At 49.6% G+C, this 19,128-nt stretch overlaps 1 protein-coding gene across 1 annotated transcript in view; it reads right to left on the reverse strand.

Annotated features, from left to right (window-relative positions):
- Positions 1 to 19,128, reverse strand: part of DYNC1H1 (dynein cytoplasmic 1 heavy chain 1) — a 1,397,843-nt gene that overhangs the window by 328,529 nt on the left and 1,050,186 nt on the right. The window lies entirely within an intron of this gene.

Here is a 19,128-nt window from a genome sequence, read left to right on the forward strand (position 1 = left end):
GCGGATCCGGAGGAACAGCCTAAGCCAAACGAGGTCGAGCTGACAGAACCGGAGATCAAGAGAACGGCGTCTATGTCCTCGGCACCGGGAAATGCCAGGACGGCGCCGCTGGAAGGAATGGCATTAAGGGAGCCTGAGCATAGGCCTGAGGAACCCCCAAATTAAAGGCCATTGGACCCATGGGACCCAAAGGCGCTCCAGAATGGTACATTGCTCTTGTAAAGACACCATACATGGCATTCAAGTAATGCGATGGGTCTTGGCCCGGGCCAGGGAAAGGCGGATAAGGGCCCGTTAAAGGCTCAGGCAATCGGCGCCGACGGTGGAGCCAATGGAGTCGACGACTCATCAGGTACCGGAGTCTCTTCCACCGGAGACGGAGAATGCGTCGGCGATGGAGCCGGAGAACGCTCCGGAGAAGCTGCAGGCAAAGCCGGACGAACAGGTGAAGCCGGATTCGAAACCTTAGGAAAAACATAGTCCCTACGACGCCGAGGAACTGGAAAAGTCGATTTCGGAGCCGTCTCCTTATCTGAACGGCGTCGAGAGCCGTGCCTCTTCTTTTTATGCCTTTGATTTTGAAGCATGACCAGACGTCTACTTCGAACCAGACCTCGACCTGGATCGCCTTCGACCTCTCTTCTCCTTCCTCATCTTCGCGATGAACAGCTTGGCCTCTCTCTCCTTTAAAGCCTTCAGGTTCATCTTACGGCAGCAAGAGCACCCCTCGACATCGTGATCCAACAACAGGCACCAGACACAATCTTCGTGAGGATCAGTGATTGACATACGTCCTTCGCACTCTGTACAGGGCTTGAACCCTGACTTCCTCGACGACATCTTCAGGAAAGAACCAAGATAAGACTAGAAACACAATCCAGAAATACAAAGTAACTAGCTACGGAGAGTACTAGAAAACCGTTAGCGTCAACGGCGCGGAAAAAAGGGAACTGACGTCATCACGCCGACGAGGCTCTCTTATGGCTCCAGTGACGTCAGCGGAACCGCGTGCGGAGCCATGCTATTGTGAGGTCGTCCTTGTCGGCGTGGAGAGCTACGAAAACTTTTCGAATGTTGCTGGTGCAGGGGATATTCACAAGTTGAGGGACCCAGTGGCAGATGTATCAATCAGAAGCCTCTCTGCAGAGACGGTCCGACCCTACTCCTCCCTGCTTGTTGACATACCACATCGCGGTAGTGTTGTCCGTCAGGACCTGAACAGACTGACCGCGAAGGGAAGGGAGAAAAGCCTTGAGCGCCAAACTTATCGCCCGCAGTTCTAGAAGATTGATATGAGACAATCTTTCCTCTGGAGACCAAAGGCCCTTGATCTCCAGATGAGCACCCCACCCTAGGGTGGATGCATCCGTTATCAATGTGGCCACCTTTGGAGGAAGATGAAAGGGCTTTCCTTGAGACAGATTGCCCTCCACGCTCCACCAAGACAGATCCGCTGCAGCTTCTCTGGAGATCCTGACTGACTCCCTGAGATCTCCGTTGTGCTGATACCACTGCCTGCGGAGACACCACTGGAGCGCCCTCATGTGCCAGCGTGCATGGTTGACCAACAGAATGCAGGAGGCGAACAGACCAAGCAGGCGAAGGACATTCAGAACTGGAACAACCGCTCCATTGTGGAATAAAGGGATCATCTCCTGAATGTCGAGAACTCTTTGTGGAGGAGGAAATGCTCGACACACAGTAGGGTCCAGAACCGTCCCTATGAACAGGTTGCGCTGAGAGGGCACCAGGTGAGATTTGGGCACATTGATTGAAAAACCCAAGTCGAATAACAGATGAGATGTTACCTGCAGATGATGTTCCACCATCTCTGGGGACTCTGCTTTCAGTAGCCAGTCGTCCAGGTAGGGTAAAACCAGGATCCCCAACCTCTTGAGATGGGCAGCCACCACCGCCATTACCTTGGTGAAGACTTGAGGTGCAGTAGTAAGACCAAACGGGAGGACCGCAAACTGATAGTGTTGCGACCCAACCGTAAAACGGAGATACTTTCTGTGCGACTTCAGGATTGGGATGTGGAAATACGCATCCTGCAAGTCGATCAACACCATCCAGTCTTCTTGCTGCAATGCCTGAAGAACCTGTGCAAGGGTCAGCATCTTGAATTTCTCCTGCTTCAGGTAAAAGTTAAAGACTCTGAGGTCCAGGATCGGACGCAATCTGCTGTCCTTTTTGGGAATCAGGAAATACGGGAAGTTGCATCCCTGACCCCTTTCCTGCTCTGAAACCACCTCTATCGCACCTTTTTGTAACAATGCAAGAACATCCTTCTGCAAAAGAAGCAGATGGTCCTCTGAGGAAAAACCTTAGGCAAGGAGGGTAAGGGGGAGGAAATTCCCGAAAGGGAAGGGCGTACCCATTCTCCACAAGGTTTAAAACCCTAAGGTCCGTAGTGACCAGTTTCCAACCTTGCAGAAAGTGGGACACCTGACCCCCAATAGGCCCCACATGATCCAGGATGGGGAATCTAGGGCGGCTTCACTGTAGCATCATTGGGAGCAGAGGAGGCTGAGGAGGATAAGAGATTGCGGCCAGAACCACGTCGACCCCTTTGGAAGGAGCGAAAGGAAGACCTTCCAAAACCCTTATACTTCCTGAAGCCAAAACCCTTCGACTGGGTCTGCAATCCCAAGGATTTCGCAGTCGCCCTGCTATCCTTGAATCTCTAAGGCAGAATTCGCTTTTTCTCCAAAAAGCTTTGTCCCATCAAAGGTTAAGTCAACAAGAGTGGCCTGAACATCAGGTGAAAATCCAGAAGAACGGAGCCAAGCCTGTCTTCTTGTGGCTATGGAAGAACCCATAACTCTGGCAACCGAGTCAGCCGTATCTAATCCTGACTGGATTACCTGCCTAGCTGCAGCCTGAGCGTCAGAAAGAACTTCCATGAAGCAACCCTTCTCCTCATTAGGCAATTTAGGGGCCAACTGCTTTACAGAGTCCATTAAAGCGTGTATGTTGCGGTCCAACAAACAAGTGGCATTAGTTGATTTCAGAGCCATACTAGCTGATGAGAAAGCCTTTTTAGCGGACTGTTCAATTTTCTTTGAGTCTCTGTCAGCTGGAGCTTGTGGAAATGCCCTCGAAGACTTTGGAGCAGGATGCTTGCACTACCAAACTCTCTGGAGATGGATGCGAAGAAAGGAAGCTCGGATCCCCTGGAGCTACTCTATATGTTCTAGCCACAGCCCTTGAAACAGCAGGCGAAGAAAGTGGTTTGCGCCAAACGTCCATAATAGGATCCAGGATGGCCTCATTAAAAGGCAACAGAGGCTCAACAATTGAGGAAGGCGAATGTAGAACCTCCGTCAATAAGTTTGGCTTATATTCAGTGTGAGAAGTTGGCCTGATGTATGATGTCACTAGTTCTAGTGTACACCTTATATCAGTCAAAACAACCCTTATGGTGATTGGTTGTAAAGTCAACCTTATAGACCAGCTATCCTAGTGGTAGCATGGACAAGAGCAGTCTTAGGCTAAACTCTGAATGGCATGTGAAGCCAGCTGTGATACCATATTTAATCCCTTGAATACCAAATGAAAGGACACCACAACAGATATATATATAAAATAAAGTGCATTTATTCTAGTCAAATCCTCAGCACTCTTTATGAGATTCGAGGTAAGTACAACACAGTCTTATTCAAGCATACATTAAGTCACACAGGTAAGTAATACAGTTAGGCTCTAGGGGCCACGCAAACCATATACTAAGTAAGTGGTATAAGGACCACTGTCACGGAAATAGGATAGGCCTAGGCCATCGGAATCGCTGGGGCTACACTACACTACACTAGCAACAGTTAGGAAGTGGGAGGCCCACGGGATTCAGGTGCAGAGTGGAAACACTCACGCTTAATGCGTAAAAGTCGATAGAAATAGTAGTGGTTAGCAATTAACAGTTTAAGGACACTTCTAAAGCAGCTAGAGAGTCGAGACTCGGAAACTAGACCCTAGGATAGTCACTACCCTTGTGAGCACCGAAGTACCCAAGTTACCTAGCCCACAGGCTGCGGGTGCATAGGTGTGAACTTGCGTCGGGTTTCGTCGTGGACTTCTATGGATGCCTGAAGGAAAGTTGCTGACAGGCAGTCAGTGAAGAGTGTCCGGTGGATCCCAAGGCTGGGATCAAGACGAGAGGAGACCTGCAAGCAGAAGGGACAGAGTCAAGGTCACTAGCCAGTGACCACGTGGAACCAGGAAGGAACCAGGCGATGTTGTGAAGATTGCAGGTGATGGTGAAGCTTGTCGCTGCAGCCACGAGGACCAGGAACCGTCGAGGACGACCAGGACCAGGAGGCGAGCTGTCCCACGAAGGCTCTTGCTGTCGGCGGCGTCGAAGTTGGACTAGGACTCACCAAGCCTTGGCAAGCGGAACCCACGAAGAACGGAGGACTTGCTTCTGGTGCAGACCAGGAAGGTCTGGGGTGCTTCTTCTTTGCAGAGAAGCGGGAGCCAGCCTGGAGGAGCCAAACCAGCGCAGAAGATTTCAGGGAGCGTCGTCACAGAGGCCACTAGCCAGCGGGCAAGCAACCGGACAGACGCGGCAAGCAGGAAAATGAAGAAGGGCCCCACGCAGGACTCGTGGAGTGTGGGGGCCTGATCTTCGGTGCAGATGGTGCTTGGGGTTGGGGCTTCTCAATCCCCGGTGCACAACTTCGAGGGTGCCTCAGAGGCTGCGCTGAAAAATACTAGCCACTTTTCCCAGGTAGCCGGTCCCACGTCTCTCGTCGCCTCCACGGATCTCAGCTCGGCTGTGGATGTGGATCAGGGTCAGAGAAGTCTGGAAGTCAAGGCTCTGGTCGGGCTCTGCAGTCGGTCCCTCGTAGAACTTCAGCAAAGCAAAGGGTAGTCTCTTGATGGTGCCTGTTTGCAGAGAGTAGCCACTCCTTGGCCACAAGGGAGATTCTTCAGTCTTCTTCTTTCGTCGAATGTCGAAGGTCCAGAGTTTCTGTTCAAGTTGCAGGTTCAGGATAATCTAATCTCCTGGGGCCCAGCTACCACTCTTATACTAATCTGGGGGGCTGGGTTACCTGCTAGGTCACGCCTTATGGGTGGGACCTGGGAGGGGGTGGTTACACCCCCTTCCCTTTGTCCAGTTTCGCGCCAGGACTGGGCCTGGAGTGCCCCAGCACCGGTTTGAACTGGACTATGCACGGGACACCTTGTGTGCCCCAGGCATGTCTCATTCTTTTCATCCCTCCCTGCCTTAATACACTCAGGCCTGTCTGGGGTGGTGCTCGCACCTCCCAAGGCAGGAAACCCATTGTCCAAGCCTCCCTTGCCGGGATCACTCCCAGCAGCAGGAGGTCAGACTTGTGTCTGTGGCAGCAGCATCCATTTTGTGATGCTGGGGCTCTGGTTAACTTTAACCGGGTAAGTAGGTTACAACATGTCTTCTCCCTCTAGAAGGGAGGGATAATATCCTCATCCCCAGAAATGGGATGGGGGTATTATTCCAAAGTGTTAGACACCTTACACGAAATGTTTTGATAAAGCCAAACCATAGTTACCATAACCGTTTAAGATTATAAGGCACTTTAAGAGTATATGGTAGGCTATATCATAGAACAGCTACAAGGACATGGTTCCGAAAGCTGCAGACAGGCTCAGCTCATGCTAGAGCACCATCTCACATGTTACCAAGCACTCTGCCTCCAGGATTGTTAAGGCCTGCCATAGGAGTGGCTGATAGGTGCACATGTGTCTATATGTAAGTTAGGTATAGGAATACTACACCTAAGCAAGGAGTGATTACACAACCTTGCCCCAGCTGAGTGATCAGCCAGTTGTGTCATAATGGAAGGCCAGGCCAGGGGTGGCACTATACATGCTGCAGCCCCTGGTAGGCCTAGGGTACACCTATGCCCTGGGTACCTAAGGTACACTGTACAGGGGCCAATAAGGTGATCCTATCCAATTGGGTTATGCACCTAAAGTACATAGTATTAATTTAGAGAGAGAACAGCAGGGCTGTGGGTCTGATTAGCAGGCCCACAGCCACATCTAAGTCGAAAACCAGTAAAGCAAAAGTAAAAAGTGGGGGTGAACATAGAAAGCAGACCCTACTCTCCTACACAACCCCCCCCCCAAACTTAGGGACATTAAACTAACCTTGACCAGTTGAGTCTTCATGTTCTAAGTGGAAATATCTGGAGAGTCCATCTGCATTGGCATGGTCAGTCCCAGGTCTATGTTCCACTGTGAAGTCCATCCCCTGTAGGGAAATGGACCACCTAAGAAGTTTGGGATTTTCACCCTTCATCTGATTTAGCCACAAGAGGGGCTTATGGTCTGTCTGAATCTTGAAGTGAGTGCCAAACAAGTATGGCCTCAGCTTCTTCAGGGCCCAAACCACAGCAAAGGCCTCCCTCTCAATAGCTGACCAACGTTTCTCTCTAGGGGTCAGCCTTCTACTTATAAAAGCAATGGGCTGGTCTTGACCATCTACATTCAGTTGTGAAAGAACAGCTCCCACACCTAACTCAGAAGCATCTGTCTGGACAATGAACTCTTTGGAGTAGTCTGGACTTTTCAGAATAGGTGCACTGCACATGGCCTGCTTCAGGTCATCAAATGCTTTTTGACAGCTTACTGTCCACTGAACTTTCTTTGGCATTTTCTTGGAGGTCAAGTCATTAAGTGGTGTCACTATGGACCCATAGTTCTTAAACTTTCTGTAGTACCCAGTCAGGCCCAAGAAAGCTCTGACCTGAGTCTGGGTAGTTGGAGGAGTCCAGTCCTTTATGGTCTGGATCTTGCTCTCCAGTGGTTGAACCTGACCCCCACCAACTAGGTGGCCCAGGTATACAACCTTGCTCTGCCCTATCTGGCACTTAGTGGCCTCGATAGTGAGGCCTGCCTTTTGCAGGGCCTCTAAAACATTCCTCAGGTGGACCAGGTGATCCTCCCAGGTGGAGCTAAAGACAGCAATATCATCAAGATAAGCTGCACAATAATCATCCAACCCAGTAAGGACTTGATTCACCAACCTTTGGAAAGTGGCAGGTGCATTCTTCAAACCAAAGGGCATTACCACAAATTGATAATGTCCTCCTGGGGTCGAGAAAGCAGTTTTGGCCTTTGCATTCTCAGCTAGTCTGATTTGCCAGTAGCCTGCTGTTAGGTCAAATGTGCTCAAAAACTTAGCAGCTGCCAGTCTGTCAATGAGCTCATCTGCCCTAGGTATTGGGTGGGCATCTGTCCTAGTGACAGCATTGAGACCTCTGTAATCCACGCAAAACCTCATCTCTTTCTTACCATCTTGGGTGTGAGGCTTTGGCACAAGGACTACAGGACTAGCCCAAGGGCTCTCTGAAGGTTCATTGACTCCCAGCTCCAACATCTTTTGTACCTCAACTTTTATGCAGTCCCTGACATGGTCAGGTTGCCTGTAGATTTTACTCTTCACAGGCAGACTGTCACCAGTGTCCACCTCATGGGTGCACCAGTTTGTCGGACTTGGGGTCAGAGAGAACATATGTCTGTAGGATTGCAGAACCTGTCTGCAGTCCTGTTGCTGATGGACAGTGAGGCTGTCAGAAAAGACCACACCATCAACTGAGCCATCATCAGGGTTCTGAGTCAACAGGTCTGGGAGAGGGTCACTCTCTTCCTCCTGCCCCTCATCTGTAGCCATGAGTAAGCCCATGTCTGCCCTGTCAACATATGCCTTCAATCTGTTGACATGAAGCACCCTGTGGGGGCTTCTGGGAGTCCCAAGGTCCACCAAGTAGGTGACTTCTCCCTTTTTCTCAACAATAGTGTGGGGTCCAGACCGTTTGTCTTGGAGTGCTGCTGGGGCCACTGGCTCCAACACCCACACTTTCTGCCCTGGCTGGTAAACAGTCAGCACAGCCTTTTGGTCATGCCAAGCTTTTTGGAGTTCTTGGCTTGCCTCAAGGTTTTTAGAAGCCTTCTTCATATACTCTGCCATCCTGGAGCGGAGACCAAGTACATAATCCACTATATCAAGTTTGGGTTGTCTGAGAGGTCTCTCCCATCCTTCCCTCACCAAACCCAAACAAAAGCTCAAAAGGGCTGTAGCCAACCCCCTTTTGTGGGACCTCTCTGTAAGCTAACAGAAGGCAGGGTAAAAGGATGTCCCATCTTCGCCTAAGCGTGTCTGGTAAACCTTTTATCATTCCCTTTAGGGTCTTGTTGAATCTCTCAACAAGCCCATTGCACTGTGGGTGATAGGGTGTGGTGAACTTGTAGTTCACACCACACTCCTTCCACATTGCAGTCAAGTATCCTGACATGAAGTTGGCACCTCTGTCAGAAATGACCTCCTTTGGAAAGCCCACTCTGGAGAATACTCCAAGCAGGGCCCTTGCCACAACAGGAGCTGTTGTGGTCCTCAGGGGAATAGCTTCTGGATACCTGGTGGCATGGTCCACTATCACCAGTATGAATCTGTGCCCAGATGCTGTTTGTGGGTCCATTGGTCCTACAATATCTATGCCCACTCTTTCAAAGGGAACCCCCACCACAGGTAGTGGTATGAGGGGGGCCTTTGTGGTGCCACCTGATTTGCCACTGGCTTGGCAGGTGACACAGGAGCGACAAAGCTCCTTAGTATCTTCTGACATATGGGGCCAGTGAAAGTGAGGGACAAGCCTGTCCCAAGTCTTGTTCTGTCCTAAATGTCCTGCAAGGGGAATATCATGGGCCAAGGTAAGAAGGAAGCCTCTGAACTTCAGTGGTATGACCAACCTCCTGGATGCACCAGGCTTGGGGTCTCTAGCCTCTGAGTACAGTAGCCCTTCATCCCAATACACTCTATGGGTACCTTGAGCATTCCCTGCAGCCTCAGCAGCAGCCAGCTGTCTGAGGGGTTCAAGAGAGGGGCAGTCTAATTGAGCCTGCCTCAGATCTGCCCTTGAAGGTCCCCCTGTCCCTAGAAACTCAACCTGATCAGGTTCAAGTTCTTCTAGGACAGTTCCTTCAGGGCTCTCAGAATCATCCTCCTGGGAGGGCTGATCCACTACCTGAGGCAGGGGGGAAGGCACAGCCTTAACCCTACTGCTCTTTCTCTTGGGTTGTGACTGGTCCATAGTTTCAGGATCCAGCACTTGTTCAGTGGTGCACTTTTTGGCCTGTGACCTGGTCACAGCAAGGACATGTGCATCTATCTCCAGCAATTCTGCATGGGTCCTATACTCCACTTCAGACCAAACTGAAGTTTCAAGATCATTGCCCAGTAAACACTCTACAGGAAGGTCTGAACTAACAACAACTTTCTTGAGGCCAGTTACCCCTCCCCAGGAGAAGTTAACAATAGCCACACTATGGGAGGTAGTGGCATTACTAGCGTTGGTCACTAGGTAATTCTCACCTAGTATGATCTGTCCAGGGTCCACAAAGGCAGGTGTCACCATTGTGACACTAGCCCCAGTGTCCCTGTAGGCCTGAGCCATTCTTTGGTTGATAAAAGGAGTCTGTCTGTACTTGCCCAGGTTACTGGGGCCTACAGCAGAGGACAAAGCTAAGTACCCATCACAGATCAGAACAGCCTGAGTAGGTATTCTGACTAGGCCAGAATCCTCCTCAGTTCCCAGGGTTAACCCTACTACACCCTTTTGCTGGGAACCACCACTTACAGCTGGACTAGGGGGTACAGTTGCCTTAGGGGCAATGGTGGCTGGGGGCTTATCCTTTTTGGTGCACTCACTAAACCAATGTGAGTTGGACTTACAATAGTTGCACCATGGTTTCTTTTGGCCATCTTTCTTTTTATCCTTTTTGGGACCACCCTCCCCCTGAGCCTTTTGGGGGCCTGGTGAAGACTTCTGGTCTTTTTGTTTCTGATCATTACCCTTCTGGTCTGCCTTTTTCTGATCACCGCCCTGGTTCTGGTTTTTCTGCCTAACTCTAGTCCTGACCCATCTATCTGCCTTCTTTCCCAATTCTTGGGGAGAAGTCAGATCAGAATCAATCAGGTGTTGATGCAGCAGCTGGTTTTGACAGTTGTTAAGGATTTATTCTCTCATGATCAAATTATACAATCCTGTATAGTCCTTAACCTTACTTCCCACTAGCCAGCCTTCCAGAGCCTTAGTGGCACAATCTACAAAGTCAGTCCAGTCCTGAGTCTGTGTCTTCTGGGTATCCCTGAACAACAACCTGTATTGTTCAGTGGTTAGGCCAAACCCATCAATTAGAGCACTCTTCAGGACAGTGTAATTATCTGCATCCTCATCACTAACTGTGAGGAGCTTGTCTCTACCTTTCTCAGAGAAGGAGAGCCACAAGATAGCTGCCCACTGGCTTTGGGGTACCTGCTGTACTTTGCAAGCTCTCTCCAAAGCAGTTATCCATTTGTGGATGTCATCCCCACACTTGTAGGGAGGGACAATCTTGCTCAGGTTTCTATTATCATAGTGCCTGTCTCTATCCTTAGGGATATTGCTGCCACCAGTGGGTTCTGAACCACTTAACTTCTGTTCTCTAGCCAGAGCAAGCTTCTCCTTGGCAAGGGCAAGTTCTTCCCTCTGAATCCTCAGATTAGCTTCCCTCATTCTGGCTTCATGCTCCCTTCTCTCAGGGGAAGTCATTCCCCTATGAGAGGAAACACTAGAGATGCTAGAGACATGGGAGTGGATGGATTCCCTTGAAGGGGATCTGTCCCTCCTGCTTCTCTGGTTAAGCCCACTTGGGGGTCTGTATGGGGGGACCCCATGCAAACTCCCATGTAAGCTTAGGTTAGCCTGGCTAAGTCTTCCTACATGGCCCTGGCTGTCTACCTCTTCATCTGAAGTCTCATCTGACTCCTCTGTGGTGGGTAGACCCTTGTCTACAGCTATGGCACCATACTTGGCAGCTCTTTCAGCATCATAGGCCTCCAGAAGCTCCACTAGCTGTCTAAGGGTAGGGTTGGAACCCTGTTTTAATCTCCTGGAGGTACACAGTTGTCTCATCTCCTGGAAAGTGAATGCATCATATCTAGAGGGAATCTGTCTAGGATTCTCCTCTCCTGAGGGAGCATCAGTGTGATCTCCATTCAGGGACATGATTCTAGTGAGGGTGTGGTGTGTGCACCTACCTACACTAGTTGTATCTACTAAACCTCTCTAGTAGTTGTAGTCAGGGTGTGTTACTCCCTACAACCACTAAGTCCAGTAGGACTTAAGTATTATAATCTATGTTATATGTACCTAAACAATATCTGTGTGATCTTTCAATTTAGTATCTCAAGATTACAATGGTATTACAACAGCAAGCTCAGATCCCACCGCTGCCACCAATGTGAGAAGTTGGCCTGATGTATGATGTCACTAGTTCTAGTGTACACCTTATATCAGTCAAAACAACCCTTATGGTGATTGGTTGTAAAGTCAACCTTATAGACCAGCTATCCTAGTGGTAGCATGGACAAGAGCAGTCTTAGGCTAAACTCTGAATGGCATGTGAAGCCAGCTGTGATACCATATATAATCCCTTGAATACCAAATGAAAGGACACCACAACAGATATATATATAAAATAAAGTGTATTTATTCTAGTCAAACCCTCAGCACTCTTTATGAGATTAGAGGTAAGTACAACACAGTCTTATTTAAGCATACATTAAGTCACACAGGTAAGTAATACAGTTAGGCCCTAGGGGCCACGCAAACCATATACTAAGTAAGTGGTATAAGGACCACTGTCACGGAAATAGGATAGGCCTAGGCAATCGCTGGGGCTACACTACACTAGCAACAGTTAGGAAGTGGGAGGCCCACGGGATTCAGGTGCAGAGTGGAAACACTCACGCGTAATGCGTAAAAGTCGATAGAAATAGTAGTGGTTAGCAATTAACAGTTTAAGGACACTTCTAAAGCAGCTAGAGAGTCGAGACTCGGAAACTAGACCCTAGGATAGTCACTACCCTTGTGAGCACCGAAGTACCCAAGTTACCTAGCCCACAGGCTGCGGGTGCATAGGTGTGAACTTGCGTCGGGTTTCGTCGTGGACTTCTATGGATGCCTGAAGGAAAGTTGCTGACAGGCAGTCAGTGAAGAGTGTCCGGTGGATCCCAAGGCTGGGATCAAGAAGAGAGGAGACCTGCAAGCAGAAGGGACAGAGTCAAGGTCACTAGCCAGTGACCACGTGGAACCAGGAAGGAACCAGGCGATGTCGTGAAGATTGCAGGTGAAGGTGAAGCTTGTCGCTGCAGCCACGAGGACCAGGAACCGTCGAGGACGACCAGGACCAGGAGGCGAGCTGTCCCACGAAGGCTCTTGCTGTCGGCGGCGTCGAAGTTGGACTAGGACTCACCAAGCCTTGGCAAGCGGAACCCACGAAGAACAGAGGACTTGCTTCTGGTGCAGACCAGGAAGGTCTGGGGTGCTTCTCTTTTGCAAGGAAGCGGGCGCCAGTCTGGAGGAGCCAAACCAGCGGTGAAGATTTCTGGATGCGTCGTCACAAAGGCCACTAGCCAACGGGCAAGCAACCGGACAAACGCGGCAAGCAGGAAAATGCATAAGGGCCCCACGCAGGACTCGTGGAGTGTGGGGGGCTGATCTTCGGTGCAGATGGTGCTTGGGGTTGGGGCTTCTCAATCCCCGGTGCACAACTTCGAGGGTGCCTCAGAAGCTGCGCTGAAAGATACTAGCCACTTTTCCCAGGTAGCCGGTCCCATGTCTCTCGTCGCCTCCACGGATCTCAGCTCGGCTGTGGATGTGGATCAGGGTCAGAGAAGTCTGGAAGTCAAGGCTCTGGTCGGGCTCTGCAGTCGGTCCCTCGTAGAACTTCAGCAAAGCAAAGGGTAGTCTCTTGATGGTGCCTGTTTGCACAGGGTAGCCACTCCTTGGCCACAAGGGAGATTCTTCAGTCTTCTTTCGTCGAATGTCGAAGGTCCAGAGTTTCTGTTCAAGTTGCAGGTTCAGGATAATCTAATCTCCTGGGGCCCAGCTACCACTCTTATACTAATCTGGGGGGCTGGGCTACCTGCTAGGTCACGCCTTATGGGTGGGACCTGGGAGGGGGGTGGTTACACCCCCTTCCCTTTGTCCAGTTTCGCGCCAGGACTGGGGCTGGAGTGCCCCAGCACCGGTTTGAACTGGACTATGCACGGGACACCTTGTGTGCCCCAGGCATGTCTCATTCTTTTCATCCCTCCCTGCCCCAATACACTAAGGCCTGTATGGGGTGGTGCTCGCACCTCCCAAGGCAGGAAACCTATTGTCCAAGCCTCCCTTGCCGGGATCACTCCCAGCAGCAGGAAGTCAGACTTGTGTCTGTGGCAGCAGCATCCATTTTGTGATGCTGGGGCTCTGGTTAACTTTAACCGGGTAAGTAGGTTACAACATGTCTTCTCCCTCTAGAAGGGAGGGATAATATCCTCATCCCCAGAAATGGGATGGGGGTATTATTCCAAAGTGTTAGACACCTTACACGACATGTTTTGATAAAGCCAAACCATAGTTACCATAACCGTTTAAGATTATAAGGCACTTTAAGAGTATATGGTAGGCTATATCATAGAACAGCTACAAGGGCATGGTTCCGAAAGCTGCAGACAGGCTCAGCTCATGCTAGAGCACCATCTCACATGTTACCAAGCACTCTGCCTCCAGGATTGTTAAGGCCTGCCATAGGAGTGGCTGATAGGTGCACATGTGTCTATATGTAAGTTAGGTATAGGAATACTACACCTAAGCAAGGAGTGATTACACAACCTTGCCCCAGCTGAGTGATCAGCCAGTTGTGTCATAATGGAAGGCCAGGCCAGGGGTGGCACAATACATGCTGCAGCCCCTGGTAGGCCTAGGATACACCTATGCCCTGGGTACCTAAGGTACACGGTACAGGGGCCAATAAGGTGATCCTATCCAAATGGGTTATGCACCTAAAGTACATAGTATCATTTTAGAGAGAGAACAGCAGGGCTGTGGGTCTGGTTAGCAGGCCCACAGCCACATCTAAGTCGAAAACCAGTAAAGCAAAAGCAAAAAGTGGGGGTGAACATAGAAAGCAGACCCTACTCTCCTACATTCAGCAGAAGGCAACTGCAAATCTAAAAGCTCCGCAGCCTTCTTAATTACCAAATGGTAAGGAGCCAGCTCTTGAAGCGGAGAAGATCTCGAAGAAGAAAGCGCCTACTCAGGAGTGGTTTCCAATCCGCTTGCCTCCTGAATTCCTTCAAACTCATCCATTGAGTCGTCTAATTCACCTTCCTCCACTTCCTCTGCATGATACTGCTCCTCTTTTTTAAGCCTCTGAGCCTCTCGCCGTGAACGAACCCGTGGACATGGCGTCGGTGGCGCCGTTCGTGGAGTCGGCTGCGACGATGGAGTCGGCGGCATCACACGCGGCGCAGCTAGAGCCGGCGTCGAGGGAGGCTCCGACGAAGACACACAGACGAGTCCGGGAGGAAGGCTCTCCAGACGGCGCCGGAAACTGCCATGACAGCGCGATCGGCATGAAGGGCTTAAAAGGTGCCTGAGCATAGTGTTGTGGCACGCCCAAACTGACTGCCAGCGGGCCCATGGGACCTGAAGGTGCTCCGGATGGGAAGGCTGCTCTATGGAAAACTCCATACATAGCATTTAAAAAATGCGACTGATCTGTCCCTGGAGCCGGGAAATGCGGGTACGGATTCGAACCTGTATCCAGCCAGGGAGTAACCGGTGCCGGAGACGACAGATCCACTACCGGATCCACTGGTTTACCTTCAGGAACAAGAGAGTTCAGAATCCTGATCCGGCACGGCGTCGGAAGCAGGTGAATCCCTCCGTGCCGGAGACTGCGCCGGAGTTACCTTAGGCGAAGTAGACTTCTCCGGAGTGACACGAGGAGAAGGCGAAGGGGAGAAAGTCCCTACCGCCTCGTCGAGGTGAAGGCGACTTCGAAGCTCTACTCTTCGTCGATAGGCGCCAAGACTCATGCTTCCTCTTTTTCTTATGTCTTCTCGACTTCGACGAGTGTGAAGTAGACGACTCCGGCTTGAACTTGTCTCGCTTGCGACCTCTACCTTCCTTCTTCGCCTTGGCCATAAACAGCTTCGCTTCCCGTTCCTTAAGTGCATTGGGGTTCATTTTTTCTGCAACAGGAACAGTCTTCCACGTCGTGATCCGACGAGAGGCACCATAAGCAATCTTCATGGGGGTCAGTGATGGACATGTGACCCCCACATTCCCTACACTGCTTAAATCCTGACTTTCTTGATGAAGACATGAGTACTTTAAAAAACAGTAACTCACAAGTTAACTACAAAGTAACTCTTCAACCAGGGAGAGTGCTAAAGAAAACAGTTAGGTGTCAACGGCGCAGAAAAAAGGGAACTGACGTCATCAGTGGTGAGTTAGGAAATATTCCGTGGAATGCTGGCGCAGGGGATATTCACAAGGTGAGCAATCCACTGGCAGATGTATCCATCAGAAGTATTATTTCACTTACCTGTACCAGGCTTGGCTTGGTTCTAGAAATAAAATAACTAAATAATATTTTTGATACAAACAAATTGGTCTGAGTTCAGTCCTTGAGTGTGCAACATCATTTCTCGCCTGATTGTGTACAACAAATGCTTAGCACTACCCTCTGATAAAGCCTTACTGCTCGCCCACACTACCACAAATAGAGAGTAAGGTGCTATCTAGTTTTACCTCTGCCTACCTTTGGAGTTACACTGGACTCTATATACTATACCAAAATGAGGTATAGTGTGCACACAGAACCAGCTTCCTACAGGGGGCAAACAGTTCTGGCAACTACTGAACATGGCAACTGTTCCCTCAGGAACTGTGGTGACAGACCTAGAACTTTTCACTTAGTCGCTCGTGCTCTCTTTCGCATAGAGAAATATACAAAGAATACACAAAGGGACATTTTTCAATATTTATTGAACCACAGTGATTCTTGCACAGAAAATACGTGCTGCAATGATTAATAGAAGCAGTCAAAAGTTATAAGGAGTGTGAAAACAGTGAATAAAATGAAGAGTTCCACCATCTTGTTGAGACAACTTATGTATGCATATATACGTATTATAACAATCCAGCGTACTCCTACAATGCAAACCCTAACCTAAGTGTCTAGGGCGTGAATGTATGGTCTGTCAAGAACCCCCTTCTGTATGATCTAACTCCTTTACCTGGTGGATAAGAATGTAGGACACAGTCTTGATCACAAACTGGACACACCTCATGGAGAGGTCAGTGAGCTGGTAGGCGAAGCCTCAGCATGCAGGGACCCCTAGAAGTCAGGAGAAGCGTCTCCTCTGATTGTATTTGGAAACAAAAGGATTCACAGAAAAAGGGGCATTGGGCCGAGATTGTGATCAGGCTGCCATTGTTTGTATTCCACATATCGCTGTGTCACCATATAGACGTAATACCAAACACCTTTGTATCACACACGTGAGGGACTTTAACATAATGCCAAGGCTGTGTGATAGTGTTCTCACAAAGTTCTTTGTGTCAGCAAGGTAGGTGTTTCCTAGAAACTAGCCCAAGTGTCACAAATGCAAATGTGTGTTACAAAAGTCAATGTGACAAAGGGAAGGCAACTTTAGGAAACAACTTTGTACATGTAAATTGGCACTATTCCCTACCAGGCCTAACTCTGGCACATGCCAGGAGGAGGAGCTGCTTGTTGGCTGCAGAGAAGCTGCGCAAGACAGCCCCCCACAAGCAGTAAAAGAGCAGAAGGAGTAAGGCACAGGACAGGTCTGACACAAGGAGCCAGAAAACCCAGCTCCATGTACAATGCACTCTATAAGAGGTAAGGGGGTCTGAAGAATGGCAACAAGTAGCTAGGGCTCACTGTCAGGAGCAAAAAAAGCCCAAATTCATCAAGATGGACCCAAAGGGTCATAAGGAATATGCTACTTACCAGTATGCATCTGTTCTTGGCATGTAGAGCTGCAGAGTTGTACACTTAGCATAGGTCGCCATCTGGTGTTGGGCCCGGATGTTTGCAGTTTGTTTTTCTTCTTGGACCGTGCTTGGAAGTCACGAGTTTGGTGACTCCTCCTTCGGTCCGTACTGCGCATGGGCTTCGGCTCCATCCTCAGATTGTTTTTCGCCAACAGGGAAATGATGGAGCGTAGTAATAATAGTGAGAAACCCATGTGTGTTGTATCTAAATAAGATGGACTGGAACGGATACAGGTAGCCGGGGAGGCGGGTGGGCGTGTACAACTCTGCAGCTCTACATGCCAAGAACAGATGCATACTGGTAAGTAGCATATTCCGTTCGAGGCATATGAGCTGCAGATTGTACACTTAGCATAGATTATATAGCAGTACCCAACCTTAGCGGCGACCACCGGTATCCGTTGCAGCTGTTTGAAAGAGTGTTTTTAGTACAGCCTGGCCCACCCTAGCTTGCTGCTGGGAATGCACATCTACACAGTAGTGTTTTGTGAATGTGTGCGGTGTAGACCATGTGGCTGCCTTACATATGTCATCTAAGGGTATATTCCCTAGAAAAGCCATAGAAGCCCCTAACTTTCTTGTAGAGTGGGCTTTAGGGGGAACAGATAATGTTCTCTTTGCCTTCTGATAGCAAATTTGTATGCATTTTACAATCCACCTAGCTATCCCTGATTTTGAGATGGGGTTGCCTTTATGTGGTGGAGAAAAGGAAACGAACAACTGTTTGGTCTTCCTGAAGGGTTGCGTTCTTTGCATGTAATATAGCAACGCTCTTTTCACATCTAGTGTGTGTAAGGCCCTTTCCGCAACAGATTGGGGTTGCGAAAAGAAGACAGGTAATTCCACTGATTGATTGAGGTGGAAGGGGGTAATGACTTTGGGCAGGAACTTCGGATTAGTTCGAAGTATGACCTTGCTGTGATGCATTTGTATGTAAGGTTCCTGTATGGTGAACGCTTGTATTTCACCAACCCTTCTAAGGGAAGTGATAGCTACAAGGAAAGCTGTTTTCCAGGTGAGAAATTGTAGCTCACATTTGTGCATTGGTTCGAAGGGCGGACCCATTAGTCGTGTAAGGACCAAATTTAGATTCCATACAGGGGAGGGTGGTGCCCTGGGAGGAATTACTCGTTTAAGGCCTTCCATGAAGGCTTTAATAGCGGGCACTCTGAAGAGTGACAAATGCTGTCTGTTTTGTAGATAGGCAGCGATCGCTGCTAGGTGTAGGCGTATGGATGAATACGCTAGGTTACACCTGTGAAGATGGAGCAGATAGCATATGATGTGTTGTATGGATGCATCTAGAGGGTTGATTGTATTGTTACGGCAGTACATTACAAATCTTTTCCACTTTGCGGCATAGCATGCTCTAGTGGTAGGACGTCTGGCTTCCATGATGATGTTCATGCAATCAGGGGGAAGGTTAAGGTACCCGAATTCTAAGATTTCAGGAGCCAGATCGCCAGGTTGAGCTGAGCTGGGTCCGGGTGCCTGATTTCTCCATGGTTCTGGGTTAGGAGGCATGGGGAAAGGTGCAGTTTTTGATGTGGTACCACTGATAGTTGTAGTAGCGTGGTGTACCACGGCTGTCTGGCCCACGTCGGAGCTACCAGAATGAGTGTGAGGGAGTGCTGTTGTAGTTTCCTGACCACTAATGGAATTAGTGGGAGAGGTGGAAAGGCGTATGCAAATCTGCCTGACCAGTTCATCCATATCGCATTGCCCTTGGACAATGGGTGTGGGTACCTGGCGGCGAAGCTTGGGCATTTTTTGTTTTCGTGGGTGGCGAAGAGGTCTATTTGAGGATGCCCCCACTGTTGGAAGAATGGGTGAAGAACTTGTGGATGCAGTTCCCATTCGTGTAGTTGTTGAGTCTGTCTGCTGAGCAGATCTGCTATGGTGTTTTGTACGCCTGGAACATGTTGTGCCAGGAGAAAAATGTTTTGGGGAATTGCCCATCTGTGAGAAAGTGCCATCTTTCTTGCATGGTATGCCCCCACTTTTTGCTAAATTGCTGAATGTACTTCGATTGAGTGTACCCTGGGTTCCTGCCAATCAGGTGCCCAGGGCCTATGTTCCTTCCTTAAACCACACAAACTCCAAATTGGCAAACCCTAGCCACATGTCAGCCCCTAGTAAATGGTACCCTAGGTACCCAGGGCCTTGTGACCAGGGAAGGCCTCTAAGGGCTGCAGCACTCATTGTGCCACCCTCAGAGGCCCTGTACCCTTACACACACACACTGCCC

This window comes from Triturus cristatus, chromosome 9, assembly GCF_964204655.1.
Source record: "Triturus cristatus chromosome 9, aTriCri1.1, whole genome shotgun sequence".
NCBI lineage: Eukaryota > Metazoa > Chordata > Amphibia > Caudata > Salamandridae > Triturus > Triturus cristatus.